At 40.7% G+C, this 6000-nt stretch overlaps 1 long non-coding RNA gene across 1 annotated transcript in view; it reads right to left on the reverse strand.

The window, feature by feature from the left end:
* The window catches only part of LOC125384249, a 42602-nt gene extending 39244 nt beyond the window's left edge, over positions 1 to 3358 (reverse strand). The window contains exon 1 of the long non-coding RNA XR_007223083.1: positions 2053 to 3358. This is a non-coding gene — a long non-coding RNA (uncharacterized LOC125384249). The remainder of the gene's footprint in view (positions 1 to 2052) is intronic.
* Between the last annotated feature and the right edge of the window lie 2642 nt (positions 3359 to 6000).

The following is a 6000-nucleotide window of genomic DNA, read 5'->3' on the forward strand; positions in this document are numbered from 1 at the left end:
ATCTTAATCCGATTTTATCACGACTACACTTCTGAATCTATTTTTTCCTTCCGCGTGTACCCAATTTTTCACCTGAGTCAAACCGATATCTTATCGAATTCTTTTCTGATCAAACTAACCATTATCCACCCGATTATCGAGAACCACACACACGCACGAAACAACGCATGCACGCACACACACGCACACACATAATTTCACCATCCCTGCCCATTAAAGACAACCATCACACAATGACTCCTGAGACCAAAACAATTCTTTGGTACATACTTATGATTTTATTGTTTGCTCATTTGCCATGAGTAAGCCACATCCACATATTATTCCCACATGATAATGTCATCATGGCACCACCTCTGTCCCGTGAAGCACCACCTTTATTAGCAAGAGCAGTTATAATGATCCTAGGTTACCAATTCAACCGAGCAATGCCTCGGCCTCCGAAGTGAACCCAGCCCGTCACTTGCAGCGAGGAGAGTTGACGCGTCGGTAGAGCGCACGTCATGAAGCTCTCGCGAGACGTTACGTAAGATAGAGGAAACATCCGAAATATTTTATGTACATAAACCACAAATAGGAAATCGGTGCCAATGACGCGGTGTCAATAGATGATACATGTACGACTCTTATCATAATTCAGGCACGATCAACATTTGTTTGTTTTTTCTTTATGTGTAGCCTTTTGTATATTATACATGTAACATCTTCAGCATATGACGAGGCATGGTCGAGACTAAATTGAAATTGACTTGAAAACGTCACATTTAAGAATAAATAAATAATACCCGTTTTACAAACAGCATGACTGTTAACTATATGTACTGTAATATAGGTATGATTAAACAAGATATAATATAATATAATGAAACTGATGACGTTGAATAAGAATAGCGTATATTAAAATTAACTCGGCAAGGCCAGGTCCACTATGTCATCGTCAACTCAACGACAGCGATAATTCGACAAGTAGGGCGTTCCCGTCAAATCGATCAATAAGCCTTCTGTTATATACGTGCGCTTCTTATTTTCCTCATGTCATCGGAATCCTCTTTTTTGTCACCCGAGAAGTACAGATATTCCACAATCTACCCCAAAAGGCTATCAATCACCGAAGGATATATTTTACGAGTTCGGGGACGAATTACACTGTTTCCAGCCTCAAGGGTAATAGCTTGGAAACATTTTTGAAATGCCCGTATCATTAGCTGAAATCACGGCCGAGTTCATACATATCAATTTCACCAACGTATAACACTGACAAGAAATTGTGAAAATCATCCTTTTTGATGACATAGTATTGTTAATTATTGAGCAAGTATATGGACACAAAAAGATCCATACAGAAGAAATGGTAAATGGAGATCCACCAGCTTCCTCCATTCGTTCTGAATGATGCACCCGGATATATATATATTTCATACACGCGGTGAAATGTACCTAAAATCAATACACAAAGTCGTTGGGAGAATAGTTTCTCGGTATATATATATATTCAAATGGCATCATTGGGGTTAATAATAACTCGAAAGACATGTGCATCAGTTGCTACACGCAGAGATATGTTTACAGGGATCCTGCAGAAACACATGCACCCCAAAGGAACACCTGCGTGTATATCTTTGAATTAATAGACGAATGAGACGTGGAACTAGCGTTCCTAAACACCGTCTTGCGAGGAGTAGAGTCAATTAACACTAAACGCATCATGTAACGCTTCTCCGTATACTGATGAATCAGACTGGCAAGGTTTGTGGGACATTCAACCCCGGGACTAATTGATCGGGTATGAACAGTAAGCTTGACCCTATTCCCAAGCACATATGTTTGGTATTCAAGCAAAACTAAGGATCGCATTTCACGTCAGCACGTATGTGTTGCGGGTTTCTTACGAAACCCACTTCTAATGTTTAGTGCATTTTAACGCTACTCGTTTTCAAACATAAGGTTGGTCCAATTGTTGGTAAAATGCGTTAAGGTTAGACATGGTACTAAATAATGTGTTCTTAGAACGTGTGTGCAAAGTTTACGTGCATACAACATCAACGGTCTCACCTGCAGGTTTTTAAGTCCAGCGCTCCCACAAACACACATGTTCCTCCGTTAAGACAGTAGTACCGATCGGCATACACGCACGGCACAACATGGGTGTATGTAATGTCAATTGGGCCACCAGAGAGGTACGGGGATATCCTATTGTCCAGATACGATCGTCCATAGCTCCTCTTTGACCGATGTCCAGCCCTGGTCGGCTCAACGACCACTGTAATGTTACTACTTTTAGACTTGTCCAAACTCGGGCTCTCGGGACCTGGGTCTTTCGCCTCTAATGTGATTTCTTTTGACTTAAGAGAGTCACTTACAGATATGGAATCCCCTCCCCGAGGGGAAGGAATATTATTCCTTAAATTATTTTCCTGAGAATTCAAACTTTGGTCCCCTTCAAGAATATTTCGGGTCCTTGAGTTCAAAAATTCTTTCACATCCTCTTGGAGACCTTTCGGCAATTGTTTAAAATAGTCCGAATTCTCGAATCTTTGGATCCAAAGTTTCTCCATGCTTTGAATGACTGCCCTCGTGGCATCTGCAGTGAATGGTACGGGCAATGCATTGGTGACGGGGTACTGAGATGTGATACCCGGGGTGGTCCCTCCCGTAGGGATGGGGAGACACTCGCTGAGAGCAAGAAGTGTAATTATCAGCTGTAACAGTTGTAGAGTGAATGTACTGCCCATGGTCGGTATGGGTGCATCTTGTGATGTACGCTTTGTAAAGCTATATCGATATCCGTGTTGTGTTCTAGCCGGCAACGCGTTTGTGTGTGAGGGGGCCATGTTGGCCCATTTCCGTCCACGTATCCCCGCCTCCTTGCTGTCACTCCGGCGCCGATTTCCAAACTCCCTTGGAGTATTAACGTCGCTCAACGTGGAAATCTCGCACGCCTCTCAGGGCTGCTCCGGTAGTGTAAACCGTCCCGCTCACGGAGGGAAGCGCGATTCTTTCAAACGCTGATGAACAATCCGATAGAACTGGTCATTTTATTCCGGGTACCAATTAAGACAAGGCTAGCACGTTTGGAACGCATGCATGCATGAGCTGGATCGTTAGTTAAGTAATTACTTAAGTCCTATACATGTAGTCCCGTGTTCAGGGTGATGTCCCACGAGCGAGAGACAAGCCTGTTCCTGTGTAAGTGGTTCAAAGACAGATTAAGAAGTATCTTGCTCCGTTGGCCAAGGACTCGTTATCTCAAAGACTCCCGTGCTATATGTCACCTGCATATGAGAGAGCTGGCACTTTTATAGCGAGCTTCACATATCGCCCACTCACCATAGTTTCCACGATGCTTTAGTCAGTCATGAGGTTTGAATACATGTACTCCCACTGTACTCAAAAATAGTGCAACAATTGTTTATAACACTGACTGTAACTCTCACCCATTATTTTCGCCTTGATTAATTTTTTTCTTTAGTGTATAAAGGTGGGAATTATTCAACAAACTGTTAACACCTACCGCGGCTGCGTATGTTATAATAAAGTACTACTTTATCACATGCATATTATCCAAACTTTATGAGAACATGCGAAAGGAACATTATTTGATTGACATGCTGTAAAGTTTCGCCCCGCCCTCTCCAACATAACTCCATTGGTGCTCATGTGAAGTGTAAACAAGCGAGTGGTACCGATAGAGCTTGCATTCTCCACCGACAACAGTTATAGTGACACTGCCGGTCGATAGAGGGCGGTGCGGGAGACAGCTACCGTTCAGCCGGTGAAATGTACATGTGTCTATTTCAGTGAAATGTACATTTCGGTGAAATACACACTCATGCCTGTTTTCGTTCTTTCCACGTATTTGGCTACAGTTTGTACAGTGAAATGATTATGTATACATGTATATAGACGCTCGAACACTTCACTAAACACGTTTTATCGATTAGCGATGGCTGCACTGAAACGTGGCATGTAGTTATAGACATCTGGGCAATTAGCACAACACTGCTCTTCCAACCCAGGTCTTGTCTGATCTCGCTTCCTCATATAACGGGAAGGACAGGCCAATGAATCAGCCATCTACGAATTTGTTTCATAGGGAATGAGATCATCCGAAAGAATTATCCCGACATGCCATTAAAATTATTATATTGGGACATGTTTACCTGTTACAATGGAACCATACATATGTATTCACTGAAATCAGAGATTCCCATTACGATGACACTCTGCATACACCAGGGGTTTCAAACTAAACAGTCCCATATTCAGTTAGGCCTCGTTAACTGGAAACGATTGGCCCTATTAAAATTCCAATTAATATTTTTTTTTTGAATCTTGATTTCAAATTATATTATTGTTTCGATTAGGGATCACGACAAATCTGGGATTTGTGTATTTTTCACATTTGCTTTCGTAATTTCTCATACACACCAAACAGAGTGGTTACGGGTGGCCCAGTCGTCTAAGGCGCCGCGATTCTCTGTACAGAGTTGCGTCCATTGGCCACGCCAGAAACCTATGATTGTGGTTCGAATCCCGGTTCGCCCCGATTATGTTTCTAGGTTTGTCAGAACCATACCCGTGCTCGTGGGTTTAATTATAACCGAAGTGGTTAACGTCTGAGACCTGCATCACTTCGGGCTTTCCTCCCACATTAAGCTGACACGCCGCGATATAACTGAAAAAAGCGGCGTTAAACCCAACTCACTCTCTAATGTGGGAGGAAAAGTCAGAAATGATGCAGGTCTCAGACGTTTACCACTTTGGTGAAACCAACGAGCACGGGTATGGTGTTGACAAACCTAGAAACTTAAACGGAGCGAACCGGGATTCGAACCCACGAGTACAGGTTTCTGGCCAAGGGAGGATATTGTCGAATGAATGAATGAATGAATGAATTACAGCTTAAAGCAATGTAAGTCTAGTAATGGTCTACTACACAGGGCTGTCACCCATGTTGTAATGGACCAACCCGTTATCTATTTATAGCCAGGAACTATAACAAATTAAACTTCTTAAAAATATATTTATTTTCATTCATCATTTTTTTTTTCATGAACTAAAAGAGCTAATTGTCATTAAGTATTAAATAAACTGAGGGGTAAAAGAGTTTGTTTTTCTTTAATTGAAAATTGAAAGCACTGCTGTTAAATTTGGTTATGCTTATTTAAACATCACCCATTCTTGCAACAGTTTGTAAACAATTAATCTGTGGCTGGGTGATTTTGTGTAAAAAGAAATTGGTTTCATGAAGACAGAGCTAAGAAATGAATTTGCAACCACATGACCCCTACAATGTTGTAAATTTGTGCCGAGAAAAAGCAGGTTTTTATTTTCAAAGATAACATGTCTAATATACCCATCGGCAGTTGTGTATTATGCGATATTTTTCTAATAATATTACAAAAAAGTTTTAAATCAAATCATATTTTTATCAATAAAACCACGTAGAAGTATTCTTTGAGTGCTGACTAAGCACCAGTGCTGTTACTTTTTTTTAATATAATATCGCTAACTTTTGGGATATTTTTATTTGAAAATGCTAATCTCGTATCAAATAAATATAACCGACTTAACCCTTTTTCCATGTTCATGGGAAATCTCTGCCAAAAGCATCAAAGTGGCTGATATGCGAATAAGACAACTTTCTGCTTCATGGCGGGGTATAAGAATTTCACGAGGTATAATTGGTGGCATACGCTTATATTTTTAGGGATAATTAAACATTGACATGTATTTTGCAGTTAGAAGAATTACTGAAAGTTGTAAACCTTTTCAAGACTTATTTAAATGCATCAGCATATAAGGTATACAAGCATGGCACACGTTATATCCATTCTCGACTCAACATGAGTTCAAGCCTATTAATATTGTGGGGGTGTTCCCAATCGTTTAATTTATAACAATTAGATGTGTTGAAACTACTGTTACGTACTTGTATGCAGCTTGCCCTCACAGCAGCCTATGTAAATATTCTCTAGTTAATGTTCAATTTAATCCGTA

This window comes from Haliotis rufescens, unplaced genomic scaffold (genome assembly GCF_023055435.1).
Source record: "Haliotis rufescens isolate VD_foot unplaced genomic scaffold, xgHalRufe1.0.p SCAF_3, whole genome shotgun sequence".
Taxonomy (NCBI): domain Eukaryota; kingdom Metazoa; phylum Mollusca; class Gastropoda; order Lepetellida; family Haliotidae; genus Haliotis; species Haliotis rufescens.